This window comes from Diabrotica virgifera, chromosome 8 (assembly GCF_917563875.1).
Source record: "Diabrotica virgifera virgifera chromosome 8, PGI_DIABVI_V3a".
Taxonomy (NCBI): Eukaryota; Metazoa; Arthropoda; class Insecta; order Coleoptera; family Chrysomelidae; genus Diabrotica; species Diabrotica virgifera.
This window is the reverse complement of record NC_065450.1, coordinates 23,878,002-23,892,876: the sequence shown is the minus strand read 5'-3', so window position 1 is coordinate 23,892,876 and position 14,875 is coordinate 23,878,002. Positions and strand designations below refer to the sequence as shown.

The 14,875-nt window shown below is 30.6% G+C and overlaps 1 long non-coding RNA gene across 1 annotated transcript; it reads right to left on the bottom strand.

Moving 5' to 3' along the window:
• Positions 1–908: 908 nt before the first annotated feature.
• Positions 909–2,610, bottom strand: LOC126890061 (uncharacterized). Its single transcript, XR_007700272.1, has 2 exons — positions 1,964–2,610; positions 909–1,090 (listed from the first exon to the last, which is right to left on the bottom strand). It is a non-coding gene; the product is annotated as an uncharacterized LOC126890061 (long non-coding RNA).
• Positions 2,611–14,875: the final 12,265 nt, after the last annotated feature.

Sequence of the window (14,875 nt, the reverse complement as noted above, 5' to 3'; positions counted from 1 at the left end):
TACAAATCGCAAGTGGAGTGCGGTGCTAATAACACCAAAATATTCCATATGAAGGTACACAGACATTGAAAAATTCCTGGAATATCCCCGAAAACACGTTTCCTGAACATCCCAGGAAAATCCTGTGTCAGCATTTTAAACATTACTTGAATGTCTTATTGGAACATTCCATGAATGTCCACGAATGTTCTTTGGACATTCAAAATATATTTTGTAGACATTCCCTGGATATACCAGAAATACAGTGATGAGCGCTCTAATAACCTGCAAAATAGCACAAAAGATGGAAAACGTATTAAGTAGTGAGATAAAAAGAAATGAAACTAGTCGAGCTGGGAAATTTAGCGATATTAACTTATACATTTAGATTGTATTGATTGTGTACCACCTTCAGACGTATCAGACGAGTTTGGAAACTACCACTGTCACAGTGACAGTTTTAGTTGACATACTCCTCTGATATGTGTAAAGGTGGGAAACAATCAATATAAAATAAAATTTAAAGGTTAATTTCGCTAAATTTCCCAGCTCGACTAGTTTCATTTCTTTTTATCTCACAACTAAATATGTTGCCCGTCTTTTGTGCTATTTTGCCGGTTATTAGGGCACTCATCACTGTACATCCTTGCTGATGTGACAATACCTCCTATCTGTTTTTTCATGAGTTTTGTAGGAGAGATGGAAAAACATGTTTTAAGGTCACCTCCTGTGTTCATATGTAAGTTTTGACTTGTTTTGTAGTTCATAGATAGTTTAATTTACTACAAAACAAGTCAAAAAATATCATATGAAAACAGGTGACCCTAAGACAAGTTTTTAGTCTCTCTTACGAAACTCATGAAAAAACAGATAGGATGTATTATTACATCACTGACGATATGTGGCCATACCAATTAATACATCCTTGATAAATATAAACATTTTTATTGAACAAAATCTTTTCATACATTTTTTTAATGCAATTTACTGATATTCCTAAATATTTCAAAAAAATGTGTCACATTTGCTTTGTAAACCTTTCTTTTGCCTTTCGTAGCCACATATTCCGTTTCCTTCCTGGGTTTTTGTAGACCACTTCTCTCAGCTGATTCTAAAAAAAATAAAATAAATGGTAATTTTTCAATCCTTTACAATTAACAATCAGAAGAAATATTTACAGGTAATAATATGCATAAATAATAATATTTTGTATTTTGACAATGACGTCTGATTTGGAAGTCGAAAGATTAATAAAATTATTTTTTAAGTTAAATTGTGGCTTATTTCCCAATTAGAATAGTTAATTACAAAAATGCCTCAAATAACTAGCTTCAGAACAATAAATAATTCGTTTCATACAAACATTCGTCCAAAGTCAATTATACCTGTAGTATTTCCATGAAAAGATTCTTTAAGTGAATTTTGCATAGTTTTCTTTAAAATATCTCTATCAGGCCAGAACACAAATTTTTTTAACCTAAGACACATTATATACAAAGTATTTTTGAAATAAGTTGATACCGGGTAGGGTGAAATACTAAACCTATATCTCAAATCTTTATAATCTAAGTTTAAGCTTAGTTTAGCTAAAGTAAGCAATACTTGATCACTTGGTGACAAAACAGTATTTTGATGGTATTTGATAAATGGTGTAATATACTTTAAAGCTATTTTAAAAACATTGTAATTTGCTAAACCAGTATAATTTTTAGTTTTGGCATCATCATTTTCTATACTTTCACAAGATAAAGCTAATTTCTTAAGCTGATATTTAAAATCCTGTGTTAATGTTAATGACATAAAATGTATTTGTTAATTTTTCCATTGTAATATATGTTTGACTATTTGGCAAAATCTTGTCTTCTACTAAACTAACTTTTATACCAAATAACTACTATCTACCACTAACTATCCACTGTTTCTAAATCTACTAAAGTAACAGTAATGTATCATTAATGAAAAATGTGTAAAATCATAGACCTACCTAGTATTTGTAGAATATAAATCATTTCAAGAGGAATAAAAAAGCAATTTTTTCTTGTAGGTACCCTTTTCTTTTAATTCTCCTTTGGTACCTTAATTCCCATTTTAGATTTTGGGGAACTCATTTCATTGTGTTTATATACCCCATATTTATTGAAGGAACCCAATCTGGATTGTTATTATCAGTTAAGTCGGCTGGTTTTCCTACAAGATTAGACTGTTAACATCTTCAAAAATCGTTAATGTTCAAATGTTGTAACTTACCAGATATAAGATGATTACAGGGGAATTTCCATTTTGCTAGTAAAATCTTTATATTTTATTGCATTTTACCATTGTTGTTGTCTCTCAGATGATAACTATAACTTATTTAGTTAAATTGGTTCAGTTTTGTGCTTAGAATGTAGCACTGATGGTAAGTGGTAAAAGCTAACTTTATCACGATTACTTTGCATTTCACACTTCAAAACACAACACCAATGAGGCATATTATCTTTCTAAATTCATACTTCCAGAGAAAATGTTAAATTAATCTTTGTACAACAACTAAAATGATCTAAAACCATAAGAACCTGATAGAATAATATTCAATGTTTGCCTTCCAGTAGCCATATTGATTTAATTTTGACAGCATCTTGGAACGGCCTATTATTGTACATACCAATAACGTATGTCGTAGATATATTAATATTATGTGACACATGACAGAAGCTCGAAACAATTGGGTGCATTCAGCAGACACAATCGCTAACTAATCGATTAGTGATTTTCTGCTGAATGCCACATAAATTTTGACATTTAGCATGTAAATCACAAATCGATTACTAATCGATTAGTTAGCGATTGCGTCTGCTGAATGCACCCAATGACTGTGAATGAAAAGCCCTATAAAGTGATTACCACAAACCATACATACTCATAGACGTTTCACGTAAATTGTCAAGGTCAAGACAGCAAATTAGTTATCATTCCAATCCAGAGATGTCGCTGTCAGTCAATTCTCTTGTTATATTTAACAACTGACAGTTGACAATTAAATTAATTTTTGTTATTTACTTTTTATTTTACAGTTTGTTGCTTAATTATTTTATTATAGTGGTGTTACGTTTTTAATTAGATTTAATCACAATTTTAATCAATTGTATTAACCTCCTCTCCGTTTTTATGAGTAGAATTTTTAGTTTACATTGATCATCCCGTGATGTGTTTCTCCACGTTTAAAAAACAATATAATAGAACCTGAAACAGTTTATTCCAATAGACAAGTGTGTCATCAACATTTCGGGCCTATATATTTTTGGAAATTTGTTAAAGATTATAAGGTAATATTTATCTAAACAATCATCCTACAAGATTCTTTCAAAACTTTTCATTCAACTCAATATGTGCTTTCAGGTGACACATGGCAGTAGTGTTTGGCATTTTGAAAACAAATTGGAACATTTGAAGTTTTCAGTAAAATATTGAATAAAACATTGAATTGACTTTCTGTTGTTTTAATTTCCTGCGAAATTTCATCAAAAATCCCGCAAAATTTATAATTTGAAATTCCCACGTAACTAAAATTTGTCAATTTAGTTCCCATTCCAATCAAGAGATGGCGTTAATTCGATCCGAAAGATTAACATGGTCGTGAAACGTCTATGAGTATGTATGGTTTGTGGTGATTACACGGTGCAAGTAATTGCATAAACCGACAGGAAATGGACACAAACTTTGACATACCATAAATTTTAGGTTATGTTGTTTTTATAAATTAAAAATGTAATTTTTTGAGTAGAGTTATCAGATATATTAGATTAAAAATGTTAGATTATAATTTGAGAAAATTATAATATGTATTATGTACAATAAAATCAATTAATACCTAATGCAAGTATACCTAAAATACATTATTCATTTACAAAAGGAAACAATTCAAACCAATTTCATAAATGCAGCTATGGCACTGCTTATTTACGCTTTTGCAGGTTTTATAAAAGAATTATAGTCCAGCGTAATAAGGTTTTTTCCATGAGACTTCAACAGCCAGGGTACTGAAGTGTAAATATTTTCTGCGTAGGATCTGGCGGCCATTTTATTTATAAACAATTATTTGTGTCAAAAAACCGCCTTTTTTCCTTATTTTCCAAATCAATGGAAAACAGTAAAACTTATGGTTTTTTTTTAGTACAAACGTCTTCGAGAGCATGAAAAATGCTTTAAAATGACGTATCATAGAGCTTGATAGACTTATTTTTTGTTAAGATAATTGCGACAAAAGTAGAAATTGCAAAAAAAATAATTTTGCAATAAATATTGTAAAAATTGGTGTATAGCTTTGAAATTTTTGTCAAATAAAGGTTCTTTGGTTTTTAATATTTGACAAAAATTTCAAAGCGATTCATTCAATTGTTTAAATTTTATTCAAATTGTTTTTCCCAGAGAGCTTTTTTTGCAATAACATAAGTAAAAAAAAAATGATTTTAGAACCATTCTACAGGTGTCAAATGAAAGAGGATGAGCTAAACTTTCAGATTGGTTTAAAAAAGTCAATAACAGATGCGTTTATTAGTACCTAATAAATATAAAAGTATCGTCAATCTTTCCTTATAAACTTTTTATTTTTTATATAATAAACTATATATTATAATGTTCCTTGGTGAATCAAAACAAAAGTTGATTGTCTAAAAATAGAGTTTATTATTAAATACAATATTAGGTCTGGATCCCGCGTGTGAAAAAAAGTTGATTAATAGCAAGCTGAAAATTTGTTAATAGCTTAAGGATGTCTAGTCGGATAAACTTTGATATATGGGAACATTGGAACAGGGGCAGTTTTAATTGTGGAATAGGCTAAAAATTTGGAACGGTCGCACCACGAAACCGGCACATTTATTTTGTCCGACAGAACAGACTTAAACTCTTCGAACAGAGATTAAACTCTCATGCAAAAATTAGACTGCTATTTATCACCAAATGGGCGTTTTAATGAGTGGAACATGTAGAATATGTCAAATGACAGGAATTATGACAGGTGATAAATAGCAGTCTGATTTTTGCATGAGAGTTTAATCTCTGTTCGGAGAGTTTAAGTCTGTTTTGTCGGACAAAATAAATGTGCCTTTTTCTTGGTGTGACCGTTCCAAATTTTTAACCTGTTCCACAATTAAAACTGCCCCTGTTCCAGTGTTCCCATATATTAAAGTTTATCCGACTAGACACCCTTAAGCTATTAACAAATTTTCAGCTTGTTATTAATCAACTTTTTTTTCATACGCGGGATCCAGACCTATATTATATGCTAACAAATTATACAAACCTAAAAATAGAGAATCAACAATTAAAAGTTTATGCTTCCAACAATTCTAACAAATTATTTTATCTATCTGACAATATCTAAATTCTAAATTAAAACGAGTGACAAATATCAAAGTCATTGAACAAGTGCGTCAGTTAAAAACAAGCTGCTGGCTGCGTTCCGTAATACCAAACATTCACAAAGCTTACATCTTCCCTCCACAAGATATAATTTTCACTATGTAGTGCAAATTATGGTATATCACTAGACATAGGAAAGAGTTTTGTGATGTGATACAAACCAATTGATCTTTTTCCATGTCCTGTGTTGATTTTATAAACTGAATCAGACATTTTCTCCATTATTTCAAATGGACCAATTCGGACTTCATCCATTTTTTTCTGTTGGCTACATAAACTAGATCTCCTTTGAATTCATGTTGTATTCTCTTCTTATCAAATACAGATTTGTTGTACTGGTGATACCTTGTTGATCTCTGTGCTGCTATTTTTCGATCTTGTTCTAAATTTTTGATTTCGCTTTTTTCTTTTAATTCAGGTAGTAATAAGTCAGTGGATTCACCACTTAAAAGGTATTTTGGTGAAAATCCTGTAACTGTATGATTTGTCTCGTTATATTTATCTGTACATTCTTGTGCTATTTTAGACCATGCCATATTTTTCTCTTCATTTAATTTACATCGTATTTTATTTACTAATGTCTGGTTTAACCTTTCGTTTAAGAAATGGTGCATCTACTGCTGTGAAAATCAGTTGAGTATTTTTCTGTTCAAGATAATTTTTAAAATCATTCGAATTTTGAGCTGGGTATTGATCTGTAAGTATTGTCTCTATTTCATTTTCTGCAGAAAACTTTTCTATCAGCTTTATGAGTTCTTGAGCAGTTTGACCTTTTGAACAGAGGATAAATGCAAATCTTGTAAAGTGATCTACTAATAGGTGTAGGTATTTCTTTGTCGATCTGCAGCCACCAAAACCACCAATCGTATCCAAAGACATTATTTGAAACGGTTTCTCAGCAGGACCTAGTTGTGACATTAAACCATATTTCTTGTTTAATCTCGTTTTATTTTTTATGCAAACTTCACAGTTTTTACATATCGCACCCTCAGTGAAAGACTGCAGTAAGTCAAAATAAGTAAGTTTCGAGATAAAGACGATTTTGTTTATTTTCGTGCTAATATCGGTGAAATAAGACACAAGTTTTAAGAAAAATTAACATTTAATTATGATTTTGCATGCTTTTCAGTCTATATTACATTAGCCAAAAATAGAAATTTAAATAAATAGTACATTGTTTACCGGGTAGGAAAAGCTTAACATTCCTGGACGACTGTGAAGATTGCTAAGTCGAGGCGCAAGCCGAGACTTAGCAACACAGAGTCCAGGAATGTGGCTTTTCCTACGAGGTAAACATACTATTTTCCGCAAATCGTTTAAAATTCGACAGATATTGATTGATTTAAAAAAAACGCGATAATTTTATTCCCAAATAAATGGTGCTTTGAAATTCCTAATAAAATTACTTGGGTTACTATGGAAACGTATTGAGGTTGAATTGTCAAACTTGACGCTTATAAATTTAATTGCTGGTGTTCTCGAAAGTAAAATGATAAGTGATGATGAAATTTCCATTCCTGGGACTCCTCCAGAGCTGGTTGAGGCAGTGAATACTGCTTCATTAGAATTATTGCCAAAGAAATCAAGAGAAAAGTACGAAAATGCATACAGACGTTTTATGGATTATTAATAATTTTCTATCATTTATGTAGAACACTAACAACTGTACGGAAATATCATTTCCTTACAGTAAGGAAATGACATTTCCTTACAGTAAGGAAGTCCTGACTTTTTCTTCAAGAAATTTTGACAGGAATGTCAAAATTTCCTGGCGATTTGCGGAAAATAATATTAATGCTAAAAAAATTAGGAATTTCAAAGTTACAACACTTTTGCACGGAGAAAATTGTTAATCAATACACATATTAGAATTTCAAAGTTACAACACTCTTGCACGGACAAAATTGTAAAAAGTGTAGACACATTTATGGTAGGGGAGCCCAAGCGGGGATTTTTGCAGTAACTCGAGCGCGTCAGATTATCATGTGGGGAGAAACCTGGTACCCTGTAGATATACCTCTACCATATATTGTCTCTAAAAACAGGGGAGTTCGTTGAGGTGGGGCCGAAAAAAAATCTATCCTTAGAAAAACTCGAAATCGTCAGATTAAGATAAGGTAAGTTAAGTACATGCAAAACAGTTTATATTTCAAAAATCTGACGATTTGGGCGAGGCGAAAGGAAATGGGTGAGTCACAAATTTTCATAAGAAAAAAGCGAATATTTCGCGAAATGAACGATAGATGTAAAAACTAAAAAGTACGTGCTCAATATTTGTCATAAATCTGTCGAATGATATCAAACACGACCCCCATGGAGGTGGGGTGGGGGGTTACTTTAAAATTTTAAATAGGAGCCTCCATTTTTTATTACAGATTCGAATTCCTTACGTAAAAATAAGTAAATTTTATTTTGAAACATGTTTTCGAATTATGGATAAATGGCACTATAATCGGAAAAACGATTGTTGGAAATGGAAAATTAAATTAAAAATGGAAAGTCCATACTAAAACGGAAAACTTTACTTAACTTTTTTTGGTTTTAGATCCTACTCTTCACAACCCAATCGGTCCCCAAAGCGCTCGAGTGACTGCACATTTAGCATACTTTCCTCCCCTACTATTATTACTGTTAGTTGTTGCCCTCGTCTCGTACATCATCTTGTGCCAAAATATTTTTATAAAAACTATGGTAAGCTTCTGGTATCATACCCGAATGGCATAAAAGTATACCAAATCTTTCTTTGTGGCCATTTAAATTTTTGGCTGTTCTTTGGCAAATTTTCTGAGAATAGATATTTTTGACCTGTCAGTATTGTTAATACACAAGTTTTAAGATAACTGTTTTTCCTTTCATGAGAAAAAATACTTTTTGGTCGTAAATAATTAGTCTTAATATATGTTTTTAATCCAATCTAACAAGTAAATGGTCAAACGACATCACACACATCTTATGGAAAATATAATGTGACACAAAGGACAAAATTTACATGAATAGATTGGTCTCGTAAATCTTTGTTTGTTGTCTCTGCCGTTAATGGATTACGTAGACACGCTGTATATTAAAATTAAACGCTACAGATATAGATATTAAAATAACAAATATCTTACTTTTTTCGTGCTTTTCATTGCCTGTTATCGAAGCTATTGCAATGTTCCGTGCAAAATTGTTGTAACTGTTACATTAGAGTTACAACAGTTTTGCACGGAACTTATGTTCAAAAACGGAAAATAGTTAAACTGTTTTTGTTGTAATATTTAGCCAGTTAAGCATTTGAAAGTTACTAAAGTTTTACAGGGGATAGATATGAATGTTTACAATCGAATTCCATGATTACTTCATTTTCAAACAATTTTTGAGTTACTGCAGTCTTGCACTGAGGGTGCGATATTACCTTTATATTTTTAGTATCACTTGGTGCAATATAAAAAGGTTTAAACATTGTTTTCATTTGATTTATTCCTATGTGACAATAAGTCTCATGAATTTTCTTTAAAACAAGTTTACTCTATTGTTCACTTAATACAATCTTTTTTCTTTTTCTTTTATCATTCTTGTAGTAAATATCGTTTTCCGTAATAAAATTATTTTTTTCTTTTATTTGTTGGTTTTGTGCTTGATCACTTGTTATACATTTTAGAATAATAAGATTGACTGTCTTTAGGATATCTTCATTATTTTCACGATCCTCAAAAACTGGATTTCTACTCAGACAATCTGCTTCTGTATTTGTTTTTCCTGGTTTGTGCTCTATTTTAAAATTAATTGGGATAAATAGTGAATCATATCTTCCAATTCATCATCTGCTCTGTTTTTAATATTGAGCTTTTCCAGTGGTTTATAATCTGTGTATACAGTGAAGAAGTTTCCAAGCAACCAATGTTACCAAAATTTTATACTCTCTTTTATAGCCAAAGTTTCTAAAAAAATAGCTTTTCTCTGTTTTTGATATTGGTTTAATTTCTTTGAAAAGTATGCTACAGGCTTTTGATCTTCATTTAATTGTGTTTGTTTTAGAACAGCTCCTAAACCAGTTATACTTGCATCAGTATAAATAAATATGGGTAATTTCGGATTAAAAATTGCAAGAATTGGCCTTGAACATAAGAGATTCTTTATTATGTCAAAAGCTATTTGGCACTCATTGGACCAATTAAATTTTGTATCTTTACGCAATAAGTTATGCAGAGGTTCAAGCACTATTGTAGAATTTGGGATATATTTACCGTGAAAATTTTTACTTTTCCTAAAAATTTTCTTATATATTTTCTATTTTGTGGAATGGTAAATTCACTTATTGCTTTCAAGTTATCCTTAAGAGGTTTAATTGTATTATCTTCTATTAAATGACCCAAATATCTAACCGACTTAGATGCAAATCTACACTTCGTAAATTTCAGTCTAAGTCCTTCTTTTTGTATAGCATCCAGAAATTTTCTAATGTGTGTTCAGTAAATGTTTTTGAAAAAATTAATATGTCGCCAATATAATTTACTGCATTTCCAGATAAATCATATTTCCTAGAACGCTTTGAAACATTGCTGGCGAAGTCTTAAGGCCAAATGGGAGACATGTCCATTGATAATGACCTTCTTGAGTTATGAATCCTGTTTTTGGTCTATCTTGAATTCTTAGAGGTATGGACCAAAAAGCAGAGTTTACATCTAGAGTTGTAAAATATTTGCAATCTATAGTTTTAATCATTAAGTCTTCTATTAAAGGAAAAGGTTGACATTGAGGAACTACTATCTTATTAAGGTGTCTAAAGTCGACACATAGTCGATTTCTTTTTCCTTCATCTCTTTTTAATGCCAAAGTGACTGGTGCTGCAAAAGGAGTGTATGATTCTTCTATCAAATTATGCTTTAATAATTCTGCAATCTGTTCTTCTATCTCCGTTCTATCTTCTATTGAACATCTGTATGGCCTTTTATAGCAATATTTTTCTGTTTGTAGCTCAATGAAGGCTTCATAATTCTTTACTTTGCCTACATCAAATTTGTTCTTAGCAAGTATTTGTTCATATTCATTCACTAGGGCATTTATTATTTCTTTTTGACCTGATTCTAAGTGTTCTGTATTAATTGCAAATTGATTAGTGTCTATTCCTTCATTGAATTTCACTTCATATTCTTGAGATGGTTTGCCTATGTCTTCTTCTATTTCTGCGATATCTTTTAATTTTTGTATGTTTAAATCCCATCATGCGTCAATCTAATTTTTTTTTATTGTATCTAATCCCAATATGAGATCACTATCAAATTCGTTACTTTCTAAAATAAATGCATTTATATTATCTTCTGCATCTAAAATTTTTGCTTTTAATGTTACTAAGCAATTAGTTTTTCCCCTACCATTAATCGATTTTAATGTACCGCTTTGTTCATCTTTTTCTTGATATTTTACTTGTAATAATTTGGAGTTTATTACTGTAACATTTGATCCAGGATCATAAATTTCTGTAACATTCAGTTTATTATTCAGCAATACATCAATTTTGATTAATGGTGGGAAACTTAGTTTTTTTGGTCTTCTGTGTTTAATTCAACTTCTAAAATTGAATTTGTAGACATATTTTTATTTGTTTCTGATTTGTACCAGCATATATTTTCTGGGTGATAGCGGTTACTTTTACCTTTTTCTTCACAAATTTTGCATCAGGTTTTAAAATTTTTCTTAGTTTCTGGTTTTGTAGTTTTTTTAACATCATTTATCTCTTCTATAAACTTCTTATTGAGTATTTTTTCGTATCTTCGTAATTCATTAAATAAGTCTTGTGTATTGTCTAAATTTTGTCTATCTATTTTCTCTCTTACAAATTTTGGTAATCCTACTGCAATTAGATTTACTAAAGTTATGGTATCTATATTTTTGTTAGTTTCTAGTAGTAGACATTCTTTCTTTAAGGCATAGTCTAAGAGTAAACCATTCAAAAATTTGTAATTTATAGCATGTGTCACTGGATACCATCCTTTATCTGCAAAGGTTTTTAAGAAATTTTCTCTCCAAATTCTCCATTGTGAATCTAGTGTATTTTTTATCAACATTGAGGTATACCAGTCTTTAGCAGCATTTTCTAAAACCAATCTTAAAATTTCAATTTTTTCAAGATCTTTTGTAATATTAAATCGGTTACATTCACTCTCATATGTTGATAGCCACTGATTTACATTAACATTTTTACCACTAAATCTATCAACTATGAACTTTTCAGAAATTTTATTTATGTTTGGATTTGTTTGCATTAGATTTTCTTCTTTATTTTTGGATAATTTTTCCTAAATCTGTATTAAGTCTTCATGAGAAGTGTGGGGAGATGTGTATTGTTGAACTTCTTCTAAAAGATAATTTTCTATTGCCATATTTCCACTCTCATCTTTGTAAATGTTTAAAGTACTTTGATTTAAATTAAACCATACATTTCGTGTTTGACCGCGTTTTTTTTAGTGTTGTTGAAACTCTTTTATATTCAGGTATATTGACAAGTTTTGTGTGATATTTTATTGGCCATCCCAAGTAGCAATTTTTCGACGCATTGGTAGTCAGTACAAACAAATGCACTGTCTACAACGTTGCCCGAGAGCATTTTCAGTTGTTTCGGCCAACGTCCCCTACCCCGACTGACATTACGATGTTACAACCTGTAGTTATACGGGCAACTAATTTATTACCATTTTGACAACTACATATCACACTTCAGTTTTTTCAACAATCGCAACGACTTAAAAATGTTATAATGCTAAACTAATTATTATATATTTTATTTTGATAGAAATTTTCGATTTATTTAACAACCTGTTTATTTGTTTTTTTAATAGCTGGTTTCCATTCCATTGTTTTATCAGTAGATTTGAGATTTGATAACCATCTTTGTATCTGCTTTGGTAGACAGGGTTGCCAGGTCAGTTTTAACTCTTTCAGTAGTTTTGTTTTCACAAAATCAGTAGATTCATTTTAGGCCATGTAAATATACAGTAATACAGTGATATGCACATCCGTCCTAAATGTCCCAAGAGCAATTCCCCAAAATTGGAAACCTAATTATTCCAAACCACCAACTGGTAATTATCATTTTTTAGCTAAAATCTACTAAATCAAAAACTAAAATATACTTAAGTATTTTTGGGATATATTTGGGATTTTTTATAATAAAAACAACAGCTAACTTAAGGGGATAGGCGCAAAATGTCGCCTGTTAAAATGTTCAATGTATTTTAAATGTTTTCGTTTTTTGCGAATCCTTAGAAAACTAATAAGTATTTTTGAAAAATTTAAACGCACAAAGAAAGATTACGTATTACCGAGGACCGAAAGTCCCTGAAAACTTCTATAATGTTTATTTTAATACGTTACAGGGGTGAAAAAAAGAAAAAATTTAGTGACTTTTAATTCCAAATATCTCGTTCAAAAGAAACGTTTTGGTTTTTCTAAATAATGCAGTCTTTCATTCTGCGTTTAAATTTTTCAAAAAGACTTATTATAGTTTCCTCATGATTCGAAAAAAAAGGATCAAATTCTGTTGAAATATACCAAAAATCTGCTAAAAAATATTGCCTACTAGAATTTTATAAAAAATATCAAAAATCTACCAAAAAAGTAGAAATCTACTAAATGTGGCAACGCTGTTAATGAGAATGATACACTTTTGACACTGGTCACATGACCTCTGTCACCCAATAAGAGGGTGCGTTCTAAAATGGTTTTGATAGTCGGCGCGGCCGGGTTTGGTTGGCGATTGGACTTCTAAGTTATCTTATCCGTCTAAGGTTGGTAATTAGGTATTTTTTTAGTAATATTGGTAATATTGTTTAATGCGCCATTTTGGTTTTACTTGAGATTTTTGGGATGTAAAGAAAATGAAAACACAGAATATAAAAAATGCAGGCATTTTCTGATAACTTTAAAAGCATCATCAATACATTAAATTTATACAGAACATCTTTAACATAAATTTTGACTTTTATATTAAAATTTGATTTTTTAAATTTGCATATTTTTTGTCAAAAATGTCATAAAAAAAGAGGCGCGTGTATTTTTTAAAGGTGAAATATCCATATTTGACGGTAATCTGAGATGCGTTTATAAATTTCACATCAGGTAATAAGTCCTTTATGTATTTATATCATATAAATTTAAATACCCAATAAGATGTCAAAACAGTTTACTTTTTGGTTTTCGCATTCACCATACAGGTGTTAAAAATATAGGTAAAAAAACATAACTAGTCTGACTCCTTGAGCAACCATTGCACGCGCAGGTGCTTTTTATAGTCGCTTCAGTTGTCTTATGCAACGATTACGAATCGATGTTGCTTAAACAGGAGGTTGCCTAGGCAACGTCAAGACAACTCAAAAATCGTCCACCAAATCAGTGCAGAATAGGGTCGTCTTTTAGGCAATAACAACGTTGTAAGAAAACGTTGCCACGCAGTAGACAACGTTGTCGCGTCGACAAATTGCTACTTGGGATAGGTGATTTGGAATGTAAAATTTTTCTTTTTGTTCATTTGTTATTGGTTTAACTGCTACTATATTGGACTTCTGATCTTCTGCTGCAACAACTTCAAACTCAAATCTTAGTCTCTCCATAGCAATTAATAATTAACTAATAAACGGATTTATTCTTCAGTTATATTTAAATATTGGTTGTACCTATACTCACGTATTTCTTGCACAAACGTGACAATTGTTGATTTATAATGTTCCTTGGTGCATCAAAACAAAAGTTGATTGTCTAAAAATAGAGTTTATTATTAAATACAATATTATATGCTAACAAATTATACAAACCGAAAAATAGAGAATCAACAATTAAAAGTTTATGCTTCCAACAATTCTAACAAATTATTTTATCTATCTGACAATATCTAAATTCTTCTTCTTCTTCTTTTTTGTTTTTGGTTTCGCTGCAAGGCGATTACCAGCACGATTTATAAGCGATCTTGACGTAGTCTGGCTCTAAGCCATACCAAAATCGCTGACTATGTTCTTGTAAGGAAGCTTTTGATGAGGTATGATGATTATAATTAAATGAGATTAATTGGGTCAGGTTAAGTATGATTAAAAAATAAAACATAAATTAAATGACAAATAGCAACATAATATAACACGGATACATATAAACAGTTGAGCCTTGCAATTTGTAAGCTTATTTTGTTAATTGCTAGAAAACGCATTGCAGTTTATAAGCTTATTTGGTTAATTGCAAGAAAACGCATAATTACATTGACTGATTCTTCCGTTAAGGAACTTAGAATATTGTATATAGAGAGCGGTGTTTTGAAGTTCATGGAAATAAATTTTGTGTATATATCAAAATTAGGAATCACATTAATCGGGCATTCAAAAAAGATGTGGTTTAGATCCTCGAGACGACCACATTCACAAAAAGGATTATATTTTATATTCATTTTATACAGATGTTGTTTTGTTAAACAATGGCCTGTACGCATTCTAATGATGGTGGTAGTGTGTCTTCTATTTCTATATGGAAA